Genomic DNA, 11746 nt, shown 5'->3' on the forward strand with positions numbered 1-11746 from the left:
TATCTGCCTTCCTCAGCCCTTCACACTTGCAGGGTCTTTCTATACGCAACTTCTTCCTGAAATACTTTTCCTTTCCTTCTTGTACTAATTAGCTCCTATTCATCCTTTCTGCCTTAGTTCTAAAGCGACTTCCTCTGGGAAGCCCTCTTCTCCCCAGCCTGGCCACGTCTATTCCGACAATTGAGCATCTCTGAGTCCCATGTTCTCCTTCTTCAAAGCCTAGGTTCCAGCTGCAATTGTGTGTTTATTTCTCTGAGTATCAGATTAATGACAGATGCTAGGCAGTTTTGCTGGACTTCTTTGGGTTGCAGGGAGCATCTGGGAAGCCAGCCCGTGGATGGTGACAACCAGGAATAGGCTTTGTTCTTCTACTGAATGACCACTGATTGCCAAAGAGGACAGACCCATAGGAACCCACAGCCCATAGGGACCCAGAACAGACACCTAGAGAGGGAGCAGGAATCCTGGGAAATAGGACCACTAGGACCTGAGGAGGGGGTTGGTCACTGCATTGGGGATGACAGCCAGTATGCAGCCAGAGATGTGGGAAGCCGGTGTCAGTGGCATGAGTGCAGGTCCTGGCTGCTGTACCCTTCCCACTGCGCAGCCCCATGCCCAAGAAACAGGCCATCTGCCACCCTGTCCATGCAGGGGACCTGTGTGTTGCTCAGGGTACTTGGGAGGGATGTGCTGGGGCCAGAGTTTCCCCATGGATAGCTGCCTGCTTATGTCAGATAAACCATAAGCAGGCAATGAAAGGAGACTTTGGAGTTTTAGACTTGGATTCTAAAGTGCCACCATATGCCAGATACTATGCTTATTCCTTTTTGAATTAGTCCACATTTTATAGGCCATAAAACTGAGGCTCGGAGAGGTAAGTTAAATTACCCAACTAGCAAGGAAGTGGGGAGCCTTAGAATTCATTGCGAGGCCTTCAATCTCCAGATTAACCCTCTGCTCCTCAAACCCCATCTTCCAGAAAGGAAGAGTCTGAAAGTGGGGGAAAAAACTCAGGTGCAGGGATCAGCTTCCACTCCTACCTGAAATAATTCTTCACTTTCTTCTTTACCTCAACCTGGGCAGGTGCTGTGTCTGGTTATGTGAGCAGGGAAACATCTCATTACTCACCAGCCCTCTGCCCAACACAGCTGGCCCCTTTAACTCAAAGCCCCCTCCAGTCCTCCTACCAGCTCCAAATCCCCTCTTTTCACACTCCCGCAGCCTGCAGGTAGAGGGGTGATGAGCAGCCTTCAGCTGCACCATCTCCCAGGGGCCGGATGTGGAGGATTCCACACTCCAAGAAACCAATTAAGGATCCTCATCCTAGCAGAGCTGCTGAACCTGGTGCTGCTTGAACACTCCCTGCCAGCCCCGCCCCTGCTCCCAGGAGTCTACCTGGGATGCCTCAGAGCTCCCCAGCCCAGGCCGAGTAGGATGAGGAGCTGCCCTCTCCTCTTCCACCAGCCAGCTCCAGCCCCTGCCCAGGCTCTACCCAGATTCCCAACTTCATTCCATGTTTAAACATCAATTAAATAATGACTGAGCATCTGGTAAGCATAAAACAGTCTACTATGTTCTCCGCAGCAGAAAGCGTCTCTTTTCTGCAGAAGTGAGGCCAGTGGGGACGGCCTCTGTGCTGGTCCTTGTGCACACCAAGCATGCCCCTGCCTGGGCTTTTGCGCTGGCCGGTCCTGGTCCTTCCTCCAGAAACAGCCTTCTCTCAGTGTCTGCCATATCTGCATTGCTCACTCCAACATCACCTCTTCCAGGCCATCCCAGACAGGCCTGTCTTAAGTAATTGCCCTGCTCCTATCCCCTGACCTGCTTCATTTTTCTCCATAGCTCCCTACCTTCTTGACATTTGCTTACCGGTCTGTTGGTCAGCCTTCCCCTGTTTGGAATGCAAACTCCATGAGAAAGAGACTCCTAGGTCTTATTCATGACTGACTCGTTGGGGCTTAGAACAGGGATGGGCCCATGGGTTCCCAGTAAAGATCTCTTCAATGAATGAGACCCAGCTGGAACCAGCTCTGTGACCCCCTGCAGAGCCCCTCCATCCACGTCCCAGGGCTTTGGCCTCCCACTCATAATGTGAAAGGATTGGTGTTTTCTTTTTTCTTTTTTTTTTTTTTTTGAGGCAGAGTCTCGCTCTGTCGCCCGGACTGGAGTGCAGTGGCCGGATCTCAGCTCACTGCAAGCTCCGCCTCCCGGGTTCACGCCATTCTCCTGCCTCAGCCTCCGAGTAGCTGGGACTACAGGCGCCCGCCACCTCGCCCGGCTAGTTTTTTTTGTATTTTTAGTAGAGACGGGGTTTCACCATGTTAGCCAGGATGGTCTCGATCTCCTGACCTCGTGATCCGCCCGTCTCAGCCTCCCAAAGTGCTGGGATTACAGGCTTGAGCCACCGCGCCCGGCCAGGATTGGTGTTTTCTAATTGGGGTCTTAATCAGGATCCCTAAGGGTGATCAAAAGGAGAATGGGGGTGGGGGGGTCCATGAACTATGTTTTTTTATTGAAGTAAAATTCTCATAACATAAAATGAATAATTCTGTGACATTTAGTTCATGTACAGTACAGTGCAACCACCACCTCCATCTAGTTTCAAAACACTGTCATTACCCCAAAAGGAAACCTGCACTCAGCAAGCAGGTGCTCCCCATTCCCACGCATGCCCAAGCCCTTGGAAACCACCAATCTGAGTCCTGTCTTTATGGATTTACCTATTATGAATATTTCATATAATGAAAAAATACAATACATGGCCTTTTATGTCTGGCTTCTTTCCCTTTGCATAATGTTTCTGAGGTTCGTCCACATTATAGCATGCATCAGCACTTCATTCCTTTTTATGGCTGAACAATATTCCATTGGCTGGATAGACCACTATTTGTTTATCCATAAATGCTGTGAGCTATTTTTACAAGCGTTTCCCAAATCTGTGATAAGACCATAAAATTTATTTTTGCTAAACAAATTCAAAAAATTTGCTTTGACTATGCCCTATGTTTTCATCTAAAATCTGACTACATTTTGTTTGGCTAAGATGTGTTTGGTGTCAGGCACGGTGGCTCACGCCTGTAATCCCAGCACTTTGGGAGGCTGAGGTGGGCAGATCACGAGGTCAGGGGTTCGAGACCAGCCTGACCAACATGGTGAAACCCTGTCTCTACTAAAAATACAAAAATTAGCCAGGCATGGTGGGCACGCCTGTAATTCCAGCTATTCAGGAGGCTGAGGCAGGAGAATCGCTTGAACCCGGGAGGCAGAGGTTCCAGTGAGCCGAGATTGCACTACTGCATTCCAGCCTGGGTGACACAGCAAGACTCCATCTCAAAAAAAAAAAAAAATGTGTTTAGTAGAGAAGAGCTTATAAAATAGGGATCATAGAAACAGAGAAGTGCTTGTAGGTCTCAGGACTTGATACTATGGCTCTGTGTGAAGTAACGTGGCCACAGCCCTACCAGCACAGCCTCCTCTGTGGGCGGCTGAGAGTGGGCCACCATTCTCAGCCTTGTGTACACTTTATCTTTACTCCTCACCCTCAGGCTCTCTGAAACAGGGACTGTCATGACCATTCTGTAGATGTGGCAGCTGCTTGAGGTCACACAGTGAATAGTGGTGGATTTGGCCACTGAGCGCAGACTGGATTCAGAGGACAAACCCATAACCACCTGGTGCTCAGCTGGTGTCTTGGTCACACTTTGTCAAGCAGCCCTGATGAGCAGGGGCCAGGTGAGCGGAGCAGACAAAAGCCCTGAGGAGAGGCAGTAGAGCTCAGTGGTTGGCGAAGGCGGGGTATGCACTGATTCAGGTGATAACAGCCTGCTTCACAGGGTTGTTGGGGCACTTAAATGAGACCAGGTGAAAATGCAAATCTCAGTGCCTGTGACATCACCATAACTACTGTATACTGACTGCAGGAGAAAGGGAGCTCAGGCTTACGAAGGATGTAAAACAGATAGGATAGAACCTAACTTTCAGAAAGTCTAGCTGGGCGTAGTTGCTCACACCTGTAATCCCAGCACTTTGGGAAGCTCAGGCAGGAAGATCACTTGAGCCTAGGAGTTCAGGACCAGCCTGGGCAATGTGGTGAGATCTTGTCTCTACAAAAAATTTAAAAACGGCCAGCTGTGGTGGCATGTGCCTGGAGATCCAGCTACTTGGGAGGCTGAGGTGGGAGGATCCCTTGAGATGAGGAGGTTGAGGCTGCAGTATGTTGTGACTGTGCCACTGCACTCCAGCCTGGTGAAAGAGCAAGACCGTCTCAAAAACAAAACAAAACAAAAAGCCTAAAAGTTGATATTCTAAAGGGGGAGAGAGCCACACCAGTGATCACACAGTAGTCACTTTGGCATATGGGCTTTGGTTTCATTGTTTATAAAATGTCCCTACTATGCTTCACATATACCCTCATGAAAGTACCTACTGATTTCAATCATTTGTTTGCATGCCTGTCTCCTTATTCCACTGTGAGCTCCTCGAAGGCAGAATCCCATCTGTTCACCTGTGAACCCCTACGCCTAGCATATGCCCCGCCTAAGCCCATGGGAGTTTAGATAATATTTGAGAAATAAACAGCTGTGAACTCTGAGGACCTTTCCAGCTCAGAACTTCTCCAAGTCTGAGTTCTTAGTTCAACAAATAATCCGTGGTGCACTGGCCTGGGCACTGCAGGACACAAAGAGATAAGCCAATAAGCCTTCAACAGTATTCCAAGAACAGGTATTGGTGATTAATCAATTTTTAGGAAGTCATACTACAGATACCCTTGTCCACCTGCCCAAAGATGTAGGCTCAAGGATTCTCACTGAAGCCTTGTGTTACGGTAGCATTAAAAGATTGGAAACAGGCCTGGCAAGATGGTACATGTCTGTAATCCCAGCATTTTAGGAGGCCAAGGGGGAAGGATCACTTGAACTCAGGAGTTCAAGACCAGCCTGGGCAACACAGCGAGACCCCATCTCTACAACAAATACAAAAATCAGCCAGGCATGGCAGCATGTGCCTGTAGTCCCAGCTACTCAGGAGGATGAAATGGGAGGATCACGTGAGCCCGGGAGGTCAAGGTTGCAGTGAACCAAGATCACACCACTGCACTCCAACCTGGGTGACAGAGCCAGACCCCGTTTAAAAAAAAAAAAAAAAGATTGGAAACAACCTAAATGCCCATCAGTAAAGGGCTGGCTACATAAATGCTGGTATAGTCATCTAATGGAATGCTATGTAGACATTAAAAAGAATGAAGCAGGCTTAAATATGCAAAACATGATGCAATCTCTGAGACAGATGATTGAGTGCAAAAAGAAATTTACAGGAGTCTGTGTACTATCCTATTTGTGTGGTTTTTGCCCAAGGAATACATACATACATACATACATAAACAAATGCAAAGACTAGCTCTAGAACAGTGCTGTCCAATAAAATCATAATGAAAGCCACAAATGCAAGCCATGTATGTAATTATGTAATTTTAAAATTTCCAGTATTCTCATTAAAGGATAAAACAAAATGGGAGAAATTAATATTAATATATTTTACTCAACTCAATATAGCCAAAATATTATTGTTTGAACATTTAATCAACATTTTAAAATTACTAATATTGTATCTATATTTTTGTACCAAGTATTTGAAATCTGTATATATTTTACACTTATGACACATCTCAATTCAAACTGCCACATTTCAAGTGCTCCATAGTCACATGCCACCATATTGGACAGGATAGTTCTGGAAGGACTTCAGAGGATGGTAACAACAGTGGCCCACCCCTGGGCAGAGATTTCAGGTAACTGAAAATCAGGAAAGCGGCTGGGGGCAGTGGCTCATGCCTGTAATCCCAGCGCTCTGGGAGGCTGAGCAGGGTAGATCACCTGAGGTCAGGAGTTCGAGACCAGCCTGGCCAACATGGCAAAACCCCATCTCTACTAAAAATAGAAAAATTAGCTGGGTGTGGTGGCACACGCCTATAATTCCAGCCACAAGGGAGGCTGAGGCAGGAGAATCGCTTGAACCTGGGAGGCGGAGGTTGCAGTAAGCCGAGATCACACCACTGCACTCCAGCCTGGATGACAGAGCAAGACTCCATCTCAAAAAAAAAAAAAAAAAGGAAAGCAAGAAAAGAAGAAAATCAGGAAAGGAAGAAGAAGTAGCTTTCAGTAGATGCTCTTTTGTTCTGTTTGACCTTTTTTCTTCCCCATGTGCATACATTACCTATTTTTTAAAACTCACCATTTTAAAGAAAAGGAAAAGCACAGAAAAGCCAGAAAGAGAAACAGAAAAGCAGGAATGTTGGTAGGAGATTCCAGATATGCAGGCACAATGTCATGGGGGTCAAGAGAGGAGAGCTTTTCAGAAAATGAGGAGGAGGTGGAGGAGGTACCCTGAAGTGACTTCAGATTTGGCACCTGGGATATTGTTCATCACTCATCGGTGACATCTGATCACTGCTTTGGGAGAGGGGAGAGGTGGAACAAGACTGCAGCCAGTTAGGAGAAGGAGGCCATCCTTGTGGTCCTCCATGGAGAGGAGAACCACAGACTCTCACAAGGGAGCTAAACAACCCATGACCGATGCGGAGGTGGCCCAGGTGGTAAGGGCTGCGGGGCAGCTCCTGGAAGCCCTGGGCAGGGAGCATGGGATAAAGGCAGGTGGAGAACAGGTGGCTCAGGGAGCAAACGTGACCTGGAACCAGCACAATGCTGAGGAGCAGAGTTGAGTCCCCCTGGAACTGAGTGATGAAGAGGAGGGGAACCCAGGGCGCCAGGACAGAGCAGCAATGACCAGCTCGGCTAACCACTGACCTCTTACCCTCTTGGGGCCCCGGACCCCTTTGATAATTTGACAGCAGCTGAAGACCCTCCCTGAGGAAAATGCACCCCTGCACACACAATTTTATACACAACTTCGGGGCTGGTCAGAACCCCTGAGGGCCACCCCAGGTTACACCTACCACACTGCTCACTGTGGCCTACAGAATGTGGCCGAAATTCCTCGCCTGCCTTCATAGGCCCCACCACCCGCTCTGGCCTCATCCTCTGCCCACTCACCCCTGTTTCCCAAGAGCCAATTCTCTCCTTCCCTTTGTTCTGGGTGTTTTTGACTCTAAGCTGGCCTTTCCCTCTCAGGAATTCTTCCTCCTTCGTCTTCATCATTCAGAAGCTGCCTCCCTCCTCCAGGCACTGTTACTTATGCTTTCCACTTAGTACAGACATCCAAGTTAAACGTTGCATATTATTTAGTTTGTTTGTGTTTCAGTTGTTCCCATCTCCTCTCCCACCAAGATTTTACTTAACCTGAGAGCCAGGACCTTATCTGTTGCATAGGAGGTATCTAATAAATAAATGAGGAGCCCAGGCTCAGTGGTTCATGCCTGTAACCCTAGCATTTTGAGAGGCTGAGACGGGAGAATTGCTTGAGCCCAGGAGTCGGAGACCAGCCTGGACAACATAGCGAGACCCCCACTCTATAAAAATTAAAAAATTAGCCAGACATGGTGCCACGTGCTTGTAGTCTCAGCTACTCAGGAGGCTGAGGTAGGAGAACTGCTCCTAAAAAGCCCGGGAGGTCGAGGCCACAGTGAGCCATGCTTGTGCCACTGCACTCCAGCCTGGGTGACAGAGCAAGACCCTGTCTCAAAATAAATAAATAAATAAATAAATAAAATATCATCGAGGGGGCCGGGCGCGGTGGCTCAAGCCTGTAATCCCAGCACTTTGGGAGGCCGAGATGGGTGGATCACGAGGTCAGGAGATCGAGACCATCCTGGCTAACACGGTGAAACCCCGTCCCTACTAAAAAATACAAAAAACTAGCCGGGCGAGGTGGCAGGCGCCTGTAGTCCCAGCTACTCGGGAGGCTGAGGCCGGAGAATGGCGTGAACCTGGGAGGCGGAGCTTGCAGTGAGCTGAGATCCGGCCACTGCACTCCAGCCCAGGAGACAGAGCGAGACTCCGTCTCAAAAAAAAAAAAAAAAAAAAAAATCATCGAATTAGGGAAGAGACTGTGGGTGGTCCTGTTTCTAGCAGTCCCTGAGGACCCAGAGAAGGGCTGGTAGGCACTGTAGTTGAATGTTTGGCCATGCTCCCACCTAACAGGAATGTTATCTTTTGCTTAGGAAGTGAGCATGGACTCTTACTCCGTACTTCCAAGGTAGAAGTCCCAGATTGTGGACTGGGGAGAATGAAGCCTAGAGCTGGGGAGGAGCCCTGTGGGTGTGGCTGCCAGATGGTTTGTTTGTTTGTTTGTTTGCTTTGAGACAAAGTCTCGCTCTGTCACCCAGGCTGGAGTGCAGTGGCACAATCTCAGCTCAGTGCAGCCACAGCCTCCCAGGTTCAAGTGATTCTCCTCCCTCAGCCTCCCGAGTAGCTGGGATTACAGGTGCCTGCCACCACACCCAGCTAATTTTTGTATTTTTAGTAGAGACGTGATTTCACCATGTTGGCCAGGCTGGTCTCGAACTCCTGACCTAGTGATCTGCCCGCCTTGGCCTCCCAAAGTGCTGGGATTACAGGCGTGAGCCACTGAGCCCAGCCTAGCCAGATGTATTTTTTAATTGAAGTGGAATTCACATAACATACAATTGACCATTTTAATTCAGTGGTATTTTGTGCATTCACAGTGTTGTGCAATCACTGCCTCTTAGTTTCAAAACTTTTTCATCACCCTAAAACACCCCAGTCATTAAGCAATCGCTCCCCCATTTCCCCCTCTTCTCCTTCCTCAGCAATGATCAAAGTTGCTGAGTTGCAAGAGTCCTTAGTCTGAATATTAAACTCCTCTACTTTGCAAATCTTTTCTCCCTTTTGTAGATATCGTCCTTAGATGTGCAGAACTTTTTAATTTTTATGAAGTCCAGTGAACCTATTTTTGTTATTGTTGCTCATGCTTCTGGTGTCAAATCTAAGACTTCTTTGCCAAATCTAAAGTCATAAAGATGTACCGCTATGTTTTCTGCTTATAGTTTTAGCATTCATATTTAGATTGTTGATCCATTTTTAGTTACTTTGCACATGTGGAGTGAGGTAGGGGTCCACACCATTCTTTGGCATGTGGTTATCCAGTTGTACCAACATCATTTGTCAAAGACTTTATTCTTTCCCCTTTGAATGGTCTTGCAACCCTTGTCAAAAATCAACTAGCCATAGACATTCTAGGTCTATTTCTGGAATCTCAATTCTATTTCATCAGTCTATATGTCATATTTATCCCAGTACCACATCATTTTGATCACTGTAGTTTTGAAGTAAATTTTGAAATTGAGGAGTGTGAGTTATCTAGTGTTGTTTTTCCTTTTCAATACTGTGACTGTTCAGGGTCCCTTGCACTTCCATATGAATTTGAGGATAAGCTTTTCCATTTCTGCCAAAAAGAAAAAAAAAAAAAAGCTACTTGGATTTTGATGGGGATTGCATCGAATTTGTAGCTCACTTTAGGGAGTATTGTCATCTTAAGTACACTAAGTCTTCCAATCAATAACATGGGATGTCCTTCCATTTATTTAAGTCTTCTTTAATTTATTTCAGCAATGTTTTGTAGTTTTCAATGTGCAAGCCTTTCACTCCTTGGTTAAATTTATTTATAGGTATTTTATCTTTTGGATGCTACTGTAAACGGAATTGTTTTCTTAATTTCCTTTTCAGATTATTCATTGCTGTTATATGCAAACACAACTGATTTTTGTGTATTGATCTTCTACCCTACAACTTTGCTGAATTTGTTTATTAGCTCTAGTGGGGTTTTTAGGGGGAGATTCTTTGGCATTTTCTAGATACAGAATCATGCGATCTACAAATACAGATAGTTTTACCCTCCCTTTCCAATTTGGATGCCTTTTGTTTCTTTTTCTTGCCTAATTACCCTAGTTAGGATGTCCAGTACATTCTCAAATAGCAATAATAAGGTTGCCAAATTTAGCAAACAAAAATACAGGACAGACATTTGGACGGGACAGGATTTGGGACACACTTACACTAAAAATGTTATTGTTGTTATTCTGAAATTTAAATTATCTGGATTTAAATTTATCTGTATTTCATCTGGAAGATCCCAGGAAATGGCCCCACAAGCGCCACGCTGCCAATCAATTCTTCCTTACCCTCCCCATGATTCCTCTCAGGCTCTTGCCATTCTGGCCCTGCCCTTCTGGAAACTTGGACACCAGAAACAGCTTTGTCTAAGCCTCAACTCTGTGATCCCCACTGTGCCAGACACTAAGAAGGTGGCTCAAAATAATTGCTTCCTTTCCTCTCCTGCTCTCAACAAGCAGAGGTGAGGGTCAGGTTTGGGGAGAAGCTAAAAAGACAAAGCCTACGCCACCATCGCCTTGTGGCCAGATACTGAGGCCCTGCAGAGAAAGGGGTTTAACCAAGGTCCAGAAGTTGAGGTTGGGGCGGGAAGGGTTTTGAGGACAGGGTGAATGCCTAGGACTTCCCACCTCCATAAAGATGTTTCCACAAGTTTTTCTATTCGATCTTCTCAGCAATCCCTAAGGAAAGCCTGGCAGCTATGATTGCCCCTAGTTCATGAGTGGTGGAAGTCAGCACCAGAGAGCTGAAATGACCACCCAAAGCCATGCAGCTGACGAATCCTCTACAGAGCAGGGTCTCCACCAGGCTCTCTGAGTTCCACCAAGCTCAGTGCTGTCCAGAATGGAAGGCAGTGGGACTTCGACTCCTCATCCAAGCATAATGACCACGGGACTTCAGGAAGACCAGTCCCTCAACTCACTGTAGACTATTTCAACCCTTTTCTCATCACCAGGCTTGTTGGTTCTTCCTGTGGCACCCCATCCACCTCTCCACCCTCAGCCCTAGGGATTCTAGGGAGACAGAACAGGGCCCACTTGCATCTAACCAAAAAATGAGACTTACTGCCTCTTATGTCCCCACCTTTAATCCTGTTAATCTGCCTTTCACCCCAGTACCTCTCTTCTTGCCTCCTTCGCCATCCCAAAACTTAGTTGAACACCAGTGATGCCTATTTTATTGTTTTTAATTGTTATATTGTTAGCATCATTATTGTTCATGGCCAAAATTTATAAATTTATATTCACCCACTCCTTGGACTGTTCAGCTATCCATTTAATTCATATTTGCTGTATTTTTTGAGCACCTACTATGTGCCACAGACTATGTTGGGCCCTGCATAGGGCCAAACTTCATAAATTTATATTCACCCACTCCTTGGACTGTTCAACTATCCATTTAATTCATATTTGCTATATTTTTTGAGCACCTAATATGTGCCACAGACTATGTTGGGCACATATTAAGCCAAAACCTTGGGCACAATTAAGCCAAAACCTTGGCAGCAGTTCTCAATCCTTGAGGAAACACTAAACGTGGAAAGGAACAACTGGTACCAGCTGCTTCAAAAACATCCCAAATTGTGAAGACCATCGATGCTGGGAAGAAACTGCATCAACATAATGAGCAAATATAACCAGCTATATAATGAGCAAAATAACCAGCTAACATCATAATGACAGGATCAAATTCACACATAACTATTAACCTTAAATGTAAATGGGCTAAATGCTCCCATTAAAAGACACAGACTGAAAAATTGGATAAAGAGTCAAGACTCATCAGTGTGCTGTATTCAGGAGACCCAACTCACATGCAGAGACACACATAGGCTCAAAATAAAGGGATGGAGGAAGAGCTACCAAGCAAATGGAAAACAAAAAAAAGGAGGAGTTGCAATCCTAGTCTCTGATAAAACAGACTTTAAACCAACAAAGATC

The sequence above is a fragment of the Colobus angolensis genome, unplaced genomic scaffold, assembly GCF_000951035.1.
Source record: "Colobus angolensis palliatus isolate OR3802 unplaced genomic scaffold, Cang.pa_1.0 Scaffold3, whole genome shotgun sequence".
Lineage (NCBI taxonomy): Eukaryota > Metazoa > Chordata > Mammalia > Primates > Cercopithecidae > Colobus > Colobus angolensis.